General features: G+C 45.8%; 2 pseudogenes; one reads left to right on the forward strand and one right to left on the reverse strand.

The window, feature by feature from the left end:
• Positions 1 to 1,597: 1,597 nt before the first annotated feature.
• On the reverse strand, positions 1,598 to 3,148 carry LOC127218527 (argininosuccinate synthase-like; annotated as a pseudogene).
• A 4,670-nt stretch (positions 3,149 to 7,818) lies between these two features.
• Positions 7,819 to 10,067, forward strand: LOC127218528 (ribosomal L1 domain-containing protein 1-like; annotated as a pseudogene).
• Positions 10,068 to 11,295: the final 1,228 nt, after the last annotated feature.

Genomic DNA, 11,295 nt, shown 5'->3' on the forward strand with positions numbered 1-11,295 from the left:
TGGGGAGAGGATAATAAACAGCAAAGTTGTTAACACTGTACCAACTGGAAGGTTTACAGTGGGCCAGGCAAGATGGTCTGTCAGTTAAAGCACTTGCCATGCAAGCCTGAATCTGAGTTTGAGAACCACGCCCACACAAGGGTGAAAGGAGAGAACTGGAAAACGGTTCTCTGACCTCCACACAAATGCCATGCTGTGTGCACGAACGTAACCCACATCACCTTCATACAACCCTAATAAATACAATTTAAAAGTCTAAAATAATTTAGGGGGCTAGAGAGATGGCTCAGTGGTTAGAGCCCTGGCTGCTCTTCCAGAGGTTCTGAGTTCAATTCCCACATGGTGGCTCACAACCATCTTGTAATGAAATCTGATGCCCTGTTCTGGCCTGTAGACATATACATGCAGGCAGAACACTGTGTGTATATATATATATATATATATATATTACATAAGTAAGTTTTTTTTAAAAAAAATTAAAAGACATAATAAGATGTGAAGTAAGAAAAAGAAAGGAGTCTTTGGATTCCATGACGCTCTCCAGGCTTTAAGTGTCTGCTTCCTTTGTCATTCTCTACCAAATATGTCCTATGAACAAAGCTGAACTTTGGAAAACAAATGGATAAGCCAGAAGAGTAGAGAATCACTAGAATGCAAAGTCCCCTATAAATTTCACTTATGGAAAGAAGGGACCTTGGTTCCATATAGGTATAGGGACTAAAAATGAAATACTGTGGAACTCAGTTATTGGAGCCTGGTGTCTTTGTCTGTGGGTGGCACTACCCCACCCCCACCTCCCAAGTGAAAGGCTGGAGACAAGCTCTCACAATGCACAAATTTCTGGACCACTATCGCCATCACGAGGAATGAACTTCAAAACTCCTGGTACCATTATGCTTCTTTCCCATGATTCGACTGGCGCTTCTTACCTGGGCTTTCTTGACTTCTAAGGCCCTATGAGGGACACAGACAGTTGTGCTTTCCTGTTTCAGACCCAGAGAGTGAGGTATGTAGAGTAGATGAGCCATTGCAGGTTCACAGTGGCACAGGAAATTGTATGGGGGGGACCCGTGGTCTTCCCACAGTGAACAAGTCCAGAGAAACGCTGCTAAACATTAGTGCGGGCACTCTGGGTTTCCATTCCAGTCCCCTGGAACAAGGAATAGAGGGATTTCCTTTGATTGCCGCTAGGCTAAGAGCTTTAATCCGCCCATGTCTTCTGAGTGCAATGCTGCATGGGGCTGTAGTAATGTGTTAGAATTAGCAACCATCACATGAAGCAGTTCGTTGAAATGCAGATCTAGAGCAGACAAGAAGAGAGGGCACAGAACTTGTTCCTCACCTTTCCGTAAGAAATTTTAAATATTCAATCTATTGCTTTGGTTTTATTTAGGGTATAAGTATGTGTCGGGGGGGGGTGTTTTGATATTGTGTATATATATGTGGCTATGTGCAGGTGCCCAGAGAAGCCAGAAGAGGGCATTGGATCCTCTGGAGCTGGGGTGGCAGGCAGTTGTGAGTTTCTGTATACGGGTGCTGAGAACTGAACTCAGCTTCAGGTCCTCTGATTCTTTTTTTTTTTTTTTTTTTTAAAGACTAATGTAACTTCTTTTAATTGTCATTTTATGTTCTCCGCAGCTGCCCCCACCCTCCCCTTCTCCTGGATGACCACTTTTGTAGGCTACAGGGGACTAGGGAACAAAGCCTGGAGGGGGGGGTCATGCAGCAGCCCCAGTCAGGTGGTAGGAGAACAAGCCACAATTACAAATTCATCACAACAATTAACGCTGAAGCCTGGGAGAGCTGCAGAGAGGGGAGGCCGCTCCTCTTTGTCAGGGTCTATTTGGCGGTGACCTTGCTCTGAAGACGATGGTATTCCTTCAGCCTGAGAGAGTTGATATTGATGAAGCCAGTAGCATCAATGGGCTCATAATCACCCTGCGCAGTCATGCTCACCAGCTCTTCATTGTACAGTCAGAGTGGAGACTCCCGGCCAAGGATGTACACCCTTCCTTCCACCCGCTCCTGGGACTTGTCAATGCAGTGGCGGACAAATTCCCACTCGGGGCTGTGCCAGAAACCCGTGTACACAAGCTCTGTGAATTTGAGGCCCAGGCCCTGCTTGATTTTGCGCACTTCCCGATCCATGGTGAAGGCCTCCATGTCTAAATGAGCGTGGTAAAGGATGGTCCCTGCTGGGGTCTCGTAGATACCCCGGGACTTCATTCCAATGAAGCGGTTCTCCACGATGTCAATGCGACCCACTCTGTGCTTGCCCGCAACTTCGTTCAAGTACAGGAAGAGCTCCAAGGAAGTGCGATGGGTAGTGCCATCTCTGATGTTGGTCACCTTCACAGGGACCCCTTTCTTGAATTCTATCTCAAGAACATCTGGGCTGTTGGGTGCTTTGGCAGGATCCTGGGCCTTTGTGTAGAGACCTGGAGGGGCTTGGTTCTTGGGGTTTTCCAGGATTCCAGCCTCGTAGCTGATGTGCATAAGGTTCTCATCCATACAACAGTGGCTCTTGGGTGTAATGGGGATGGGGATTCCATGTTGCTTTGCATACTCCATCAAATCATTTCGGCCCTTGAAACGGTTGTAAAACTCAGGCATCCTCCAGGGGGCGATGACCTTAATCTGGGGTGCCAGCAGGTGAGCTCAAAGCGGACCTGGTCATTGCCCTTTCTCATGGTGCCATGAGACACATACTTGGCTCCCTCACGCTGAGCAATTTCCACCTGTTTTGGAGCTATGCAGGGCCTGGTCAGAGAGGTACCCAGGAGATAACGGTCTTCATAGAGCACACTGGACTGGATAGCTGGCCAGATGAATTCCTCCACAAATTCCTTGCTCACATCTTCAATGAACACCTTTTTGGCTCCAAGCTTCAGTGCCTTCTTCCTGGCTTCCTCAAAGTCTTCCTTCTGGCCATTGTTGGCCAGGTAAGCGATGACATCATAGCCTTGTTCCTTCAGCCACACAAGGATGCAGGAGCTATCCAGGCCGCCACTGTAGGCCAGAACCACAGAGCCCTTGCTGGACATCTTGTCTAGGATTGCAGGTACAGGTTCCTGGAGTCCGTAGTCTGTCTTTCTGGTCTGGTGAATGACTCAGTAAGCCCAGGAAGCTGTGGCAGACGACGGAGCAGGGCAGGTCCTCTGATTCTTAATGGCTCTCCAGCTCCTCCAGCCCCCTTTAAGCTCTCCCTTCCTTTGACACCTGCTGGTAGCTAAATTCTCTGGGAAGTTTAGTGTCACCACTACCATTTCTGTTTCCTGTTCCTGAATTCAGGAGAGCTGTGCACGTGGCCTGGCCCCGGGGTCACTAGCTTTACCATAAAAACACGGCGATGGTACTGAACTCCATGTTGTCAGCAGAGGAAAGGGTGCTGAGGCTGCGCCTGGTTCTGGGCCTACACTAATCACATCCAGACCCTGCCTTCCCCTAAGCTCCTAGGGACGGCAGGAAGAAAAACTCTTGGCTGAGGAAATCATTATCAACACAATAAATTCTTATTTCACGTATTGCGTCCTGAGCGCAGTTGTTATCGTCTCACACGTTACATCCTGACCTCAGTTGCTATTGTCATTATTGCCTCACACATGATATCCAGAGCACAGTTTCCCCTCCCACTCCCTCCTTTCTACCCCTCCCTTTCTGTTTCCCTTCAGAAAAGAGCAGGTCTCCCAGGGATATCAACTGGCCATGGCACACCAAGCTGCAATAAAGACTAGGCACGAGGAATTCATGAAACTATCTCTGCATACTGGCAGTGTTGCCTTAGAAAAGCCAAGGGATTTTATGCGCAGGCTCAGTGTTCCCACCCTTTGACTCCAGTAACTGGCTACCTTGCCTTTTTTGCTTCTATTCTTGAAGTTTAGCTTTTGTTTCTGTTTGGTAGTAAGGGCAGATACCCTGGACAAGGGTCAGCATTGGAACTCTGGGACCACAGGAAGAGGAAAAACCAAACCAAACGAGCTTTAAGGCACTCACCTGCGTCAGGTGCCTTACTCTTTGAAAGAACGCACTAGCCTTAGGGAGGCCCTTCCATCTGCAGCATTCTCTGCAGGGCTCCCTCGGGGTACCACCTTGTCTTCTGAACGCAGGCCTAGAAAGGAAAATGCTGACACCTCAGGGCCTGGAGAACACTGAGGCATACCAGCCACTTGCTTCGAGTCCACTCTTCTAGTTCCTTGGGCATCCTATTCTGTATCTGACCTTGACATTAGGCCTTGTATGCCTGCGAGGAAGCTGACTTCCAAAGTAACTTGGAATGCTGAAAAGTATACAATAGCCTACTTTGAGTGGCCCATGTATTGGGGAAATCACACAATTTTAACTTATGTTTGCAGGATTTAACATTGGAGCACAAATATTTTCTTCTATTAGCACAACATCTCTGAGTTTCTTATAGCTTTTGCTTAGGACATTGATATTGTTTCTCTTTGATACCTAGACTATTCTGCAAACTAGCCACGTGCTGATCAAGAGGAAAGAACAACCAATAAATTTTGTTTGTTTTTTTCTTTTTTCTTTTTTTTAAATTTTTTAATTATTTCATATAACAAAGTCCATTTAAATGAAAACAAACATTTATAGACAATATTTGGGAATTTGGGCGTTGTTCTTTCCAAACTACTTCCTGCTGGTAAGGGGCACTGTCACGGGGGATTCGAAGAAGAATCAGAAATCAATAAATTTTGTATGAAACAGTGATAACATTGCATATTTGCCCTTAATCCTATGACCTTAACACAATTCTCTGTTGACAATGAAGCACCACCAGAAATTTGTATTTAAATTGGACCTTTTTTTTTTCTCCTTTTTTCAAGGTAGAGTTTTCTCTGTAGCTTTGGAGGCTGTCCAGGAACTAGCTCAGTTGACCAGGCTGGCCTTGATCTCACAGAGATCTGCATGCCTCTGCCTCCCAAGTGCTGGGATTAATGATGTGTGACACCACTTTTTTTTTTTCAAGACAGGGTTTCTCTGTGTACTCCTAACTGTCCTGGTAGTAGCCCAGGCTGGTCTCGAACTCATATAGGTCCATCAGCCTCTGCTTCTTGAGTGCTGAGATTAAAGGCGTGTGCCACCTGGCCTTAAGTTGGACTTTTTAACACAATGCTTGTCATAACTGACATTTTTCTGTTAAGGTTTCTGAGAAATTTTCGGCAATGTATAAGAAACGCAAAATCTAAATTTCAGAAAACACTCGCAAGATCTAACTAGCCCAGTTTGATATAATAATCAGTTCTCACTACACAACTCTATTAGTGGGAACGGCAAGATGGTTCAGTGGGTAAAGTCACTGGGCACCATCCATGACAACCTGAGATCAAGCCCCAGGACCCACATGGTGGAAGGAGAGAACCAACTCCTACCTCCATAAATAAATGTAGGGGGCTAAGACTTCCTAATGTGGGTATCAGTTCGGAGGACTGGGCAGTCTATGGGGCCTCTGGCAGTCCATCAGTATTTATCCTTAGTATATGTGTTATGAGTATGTTTTTCCTGCTGGCCTGGACCCACCTTGGTGCCAGCCCCAATTAACACACAGAGACTCTGTATTTGATATAACTCTGTTGGCCAGTTACTAGTTTCTTATATACGAATGGACCTTGGGAGCCCATCTCACATAGAAGGATAATCCCTCAGTGCCACACCAGCCCCAGTGAAGACAAGTGTAGCAATGGCTGGGAGAAGTCTCAATGGCTACCTGTCCAGAGGTTCACACCACACGTGGTTATGCCTCCTGGGGAAAAATGGTTCAGGACCCTGCAGGCGATTGCCCGACTGACAGTCTGGAACGGGTGCTTGGTGTTTGTTGTGTTATGATAGCTTTAATGCTTTTGGTCATAGGTGCTTTGGCCTGTAGCTCCACTGTTAATTCAGAGAAGCCCAGAAAACACTTAGATATAGTTTCAGGGACAGAAAGAGATACAGACCACCCCTCAGCTACAAATCCCAGGGCACCAGTGGAGACTTCAGGTGTCAGCCCAAAGCCTAATAAATTAACATACCTAAAGCTAAAGGAATTTGCCCACAAGATGACCCTGCCTAATTATCCCGCCTGCAGCAAAGCTGTTGTGAGGATTTACTACTAAGATTTTAGGGCCCATAAATCAATAAAACAGCACAAGAGTTCTCATCAATGCTGTTAAAAGTTTACTGACCAGATTATTCTCTAAACTCAGCAAATCAAATCCCTGGTAAGCTGACCACAAGCAAGCCAAAATAAACATGAGATGTATTTACAATCTCATGCTCAAAAATAATTGCTGACATTTCTATAGTATGTCTGTCAATTTTAAATGGTGGCCAAAGATCTGTTCCTTGAACTTTCTGCATAAAAACCCGATGCTCTGAAGTAAAAATCGCAGCAGTTGCAAATCTCCTCGAGTGTGTTTGTGTCTGTCAAGGGGAAGCCAGTCCTGACCTGTTCATCCAAGTCTTGTTCTCCCTGCAGACCCGTTGCCCACTGAAAGGTCTGCGGCACCTCAGCCTAGACACACAGGGAAGGGCCTGGGCCCTACTCCAAATGATATGACAGACTTTGAAGATGCCCCAAGCATGGCCTCAAACTCCCTGGGGAGCAGAAAGGGGTTTGGGAGAGGAGTTGGTAGGGGACAGGGGGGAGGGGAGGGAGAGACAACTGGGATTGACATGTAATAAAAGCTTGTTTCTAATTAAAAAGAAAAAACCAAAAACCTATTATGTAGAACAACAAGGACAGTTAGCTACTAGCCCTAAAATATTGGGTGGCCCAAGCCTGATCATTTTGCAGAGCCAACTTGCCCGGACATCAAACACAATTCACACTGCTCCAAGTTAAACCACACACCCATGAAAGCTTTAACTTCCTGACAGCTACCCACTGACATGTGGACTATCCCTTCCCCCTAGCTCTTGTAAATGTACTCACCCTTCATCCATCCAACAGTTTGTGGGCCCTCCCCTTTATAATAATGCATTCTAGGCCTGTCCATATCTGGTCTGTCTGCTTATCTGCATCATTTTCCTTCCACTTTGAGAGTTCCTAATGAGAACAAAGATACTTAAGACAAGCTAAATAACCACAATCCATACTGTCTTCAGAGATGTCAAAGCAAGCAAGCAAACCCGGGCTTGGCCTGGTTCTTGGCTGTGGACCTCTGCATCTGGCTCCATCAATTACTGAATAAGGGCACTATGATGTTATCTGGGGTGTTCTCCAATCTGATTACAGGAGTTGGCCAGGGCAGGCATCCTCTCTACTGTTGCTAGGCGTCTCAGCTGGCCTCCTCCTTGTGGACTCTTGGCAGTTACCCCGGCACCAGGTTTCTCCCTAAGCCCATAGTGGCTCTCTCTGTGAAGACATCTCTTTCACTGCTCTTCCACCGCATCCCTCCCCGCCCAGGCCGCCTCATTCCTCCGGTTCTCATCCCCCTCGCCTCCTCCTCACCACCCTCTCGCCCGGTTTGCCCCGTAGATCTCACCTAATTTCTCTTCCCAGGGTGGCCCTAGTTTCTCTGGTCCTTAGTGCGGTTATCCTTTGCGTTACTTCCAATACCCACTTTGAGCAAGGGAGGTGAGGAGCACAATGGAGACGTCTGAACCAAGCTCGTGGAAACTCACGATCTCTAGACCTACAACTGTGTACAGTCCAGGGGACCGAACTTTGTCCTCCATGTGTGGGGGACAGTTGTGAGGTTTGGAAGATCAGAGGGGCCCCTGGCAGCAGGACCACGATACAAAGCGGCACATGACCTAGCTTGTTGGCGCGCATTCCTTAGGGTGGGAGGGATGCCATGCTCAGTCTTAAGGCAAGGGAGTGACCGGGTCATGCCCCAACCTCATGAGCCCTTGGCCATGAGAAGGAGTGGACTAGGGGGCGGCGGTGAAAGGGAACCGGAGGCGGAGAGGGGGTGGGAGGGGCCGCAGGAGCGGGAGAAGTGTGGTGGGAATGTAAAATGAAAAAAAAAAAAGTCAAAGAAATGGAAAAAAGGAAATTTAAAACACAGAGCAGTTGGCTTTTCGATGTGAGAATGACCCCCACAGACATACAGACCTCTATCTAGCAAGCTCTGCTTGCAAGCAGATGGTATGTGTCCGAAATCGAGGAAGCCGCCTTCTGTCCCGGGGATATCCCAGGATGCCCGGGAGCCGTAAGGTAGGAAAGTGTAGCCGTAAGGCACGACGATTAACCGCAAAAGTGTCGTCGTTCTGGGAAGCAAAAGGATCGCGGACCCCGAGGGAAAACACAGCTCAGATAGTAAATGGAATAGTCCAAAGAAGCAAGAGACCGGGACTGCAGGAAATTAAAATGGTTCTGTTTCGGTTTATTTACTTTGAGAGTTTCCCTGTGGTACTTTTGTCGTCCTTGTTGTTCTTATCTGCTAGTCCGTGAGGGTCCACGCTAAGTCCTCCCTTCTCCAGGTGGTGATACTCTAGAAGAGAATCGATGTCCGGATCCTTGGCACCTGGCTCTTTGGAGAACGCAAGGAGCTCCAAATTACAGCTTCCACAATTCTCTACATTTCCAGTTTTTCGTATCCTTAGGCCTCATTTTAACGGAGATTCAATGGAACAGAATATACAGAACCGATTTCCTCTTGGGGGCGCTAGAGCGACGTCTTTGTCCAGGAGAACCGTGTACCCTCCCTTCGTGCCTTGAAAAAATAATAAGGACAGGAATGCCAGAAAACCATTTCTGCCTCATATTATCTAGTTTGCATTTCCTCTTGGTTTTTAAAAACGCAATTTTTCGGCATGTGTAGATATTCCTAGCTGTAAGGATGTGTTGGCCTTCACTGAGCCAACACTGAGACCTGGATGCAAGCAGTCCTGGCCACTCTGGAATATCTGGACCAAGAGCAGAATAAAAAGCTGATAGATGTTCTGTTTGTACACTCCAAGTCAAGAAAAAAAAAAGTTACTTTTGATTGGGAATTTATTTTTAATGGCGGTAGTATGGTAAATTCCAGGGACAGAACTGCATGTCGAGTGTCTTTGCCTCACAGTAGCCTATCAGATTCGTCACAAGTCAAATGTCAATCACCTGAACAAACAGAGCGTTTCTATAAAAAGAATTTGGAATAGCATGGTGTTAATGTCTCTCGGATTATCCCTCTTAAAACTTTCAAAACAGAATATAAGGCCTATATAAGCTCCACCACCTGGGTAGCTGTGATATCATAATCATTACTGATTAAGAATTGGAAGGCCTTTCCCCACAGACATAGAAAGGCATTTCTATCAGAAGAAGAGATTTCCAGTAACTGTGAACCTTCTGGCCAAGAATCGGTCCAAAGAGATTGACCAATGTATCACAGGGACCGTCTTAACACCTCCAAGCAGGGTTCTTGCGGTACTGTGAGTATAGGTCATACTTGAATGGAGACTCAGCATATTGTTGGAAACATCCTGGCTGTCTCAGAAGTGCTTTCAGAGAAAGTACCTGAGAAATGGCAAAGCGTGAAGCTTCCATTCCTGAAAACTGACACGTCCATTTCCCTTCCCATCTTTTCCTTATTTGTCAGGTGTCAGGATGAAAACACCTTATCCTTCAAACGTAGCATGAGGAGAATGGAATAAAGAAAAAAAAATGAAGCCTGAGAAAGAAAAGTTGAAGAAGGAAAGCAGAATGTTAAGGAAAATGTCCAAGACGGATGTGTCCCTTCTAACTCAAGGTGACTTAGCATGTGCCACCCAACAGTACTCCAGTGAAGGCCCCAGGACCCCAGAAGAAAAAGACTGGCAAAGTAAAAGCACAACCTGAAGGGACAGACGAGTGTGAAGAAACAATTCCACAACTGGTACCAACAGGAGAAATACCAAATAAAGAAAACAAAGATGCAAGAAAATGTCACAGGGGAAAAAAAAAAAAAAAACCTCCAAAAAAGAGGCCAGATCTGAATAAATATCAGGGCAAGAAAAGGAACTACAGAGACCCTGGGAACTTTAGAGCCTATGACCCCAGGGAAGAAACAAACAAACAAACAGACAAACAAACCAACAAAAATGTTCGAGAAATCAGGACGCCAGGAGCCAAGTTCTTTACTCCCAGGAAAGCTTCTAACATAAACAAAGACAAAAAACAAAACAAAACAAAACAAAAAAAAAAAAAAAACAAAAAACAAAACAAAAAAAAAAAAAACAAAACCCAGGTTCCTCAGCCTGAAGGAACTATCAGTGTTAACCAAGATGTTTTCAAGAATACTTAGGCAGGGTATGGTTGCACACACTGTAGGACATAGATAGGTAGTTTTGTCTGGGTTTGAGGCAATCCTGGTTGTCTACCAGGTAGTTTAGGTCAGCCAAACTACACAGTGAAATGTCTCAGTAGACAGACAAACTTGGCCAAGATTGGTTGTGCACACCTACATTCCAAACACTCAAGAAGCCAAGGCAAGAGAGTCATGAGCCTGAGGGAAGTCTGGAGTTGAACCAGAATCTATCCTTAAAGGCCGAACTTCAGGCCTGGGCTTGGTGGTATAAAACTTTGTTAGCATAGGCAAGGTCCTGGCTTCAGTACCCAGAACTTTGAAAACTACCACACACCTGCACATAACAAAAGGTACCCTGTTGCAGACCTGTTTGTTTTTTTTATTTTCCTGAAACAGGGTTTCTCTGTTGTAGCTTTGGAGGCTGTCCTACAACTCAGGACACCAGGCTGGCCTCAGAGATCCACCTGCCTTGGCCTCCCGAGTGCTGGGTTGAAAGGCATGTGTCACCACCACCTGGCATATTGCAGCCTTTTTCAGCGAGTCCTGTACTTCATGTTAGTCCTCTACTTAATGTTTCTGTAAAGTTTCCAGGGGTGATTCTGAATCTATTTGTTCCTATTTGTAAAAACTAGTGCTTTGAGGCAAAGAAAAAGAAAGAAAGCAAAAAGAAAGAAAGAAAGGTTTTTTTTTTTTGTTCAGTGTATTTGCTGATAAGAGTGCTCCTGTATGTTTGTGGTTTTTAAATTAAACATCTGCTTCTGGACAAAAATAGATAATAAAAATAAATAAAATAAAAATGAGCGCGTTATTGCCTGTACCCATTTTATTTTTCATTCTCTGCAATTCAGAGGGTTAGAGTCGGCCGCCCGCAAACACATAGCTACAAGAACGGCCAAGAGCACACATCTGGGTACCAAAATAAGAGACAGAGTTCACAGTGGGAATGACAGGTGCTTCCTAAACCTCCAGAGTCATTTGACCTCCACAGGGCTATGTCTAATCAGTTGCAAACACCGCTGCCAAAGCACCTGTCCCAGTTTCTGAGCACGTGACTTAGAGGGTCTTGTTGTCTGGGTACCTCTGGCTCTGGCAT

This window comes from Phodopus roborovskii, unplaced genomic scaffold, assembly GCF_943737965.1.
Source record: "Phodopus roborovskii unplaced genomic scaffold, PHOROB, whole genome shotgun sequence".
NCBI classification, from domain to species: domain Eukaryota; kingdom Metazoa; phylum Chordata; class Mammalia; order Rodentia; family Cricetidae; genus Phodopus; species Phodopus roborovskii.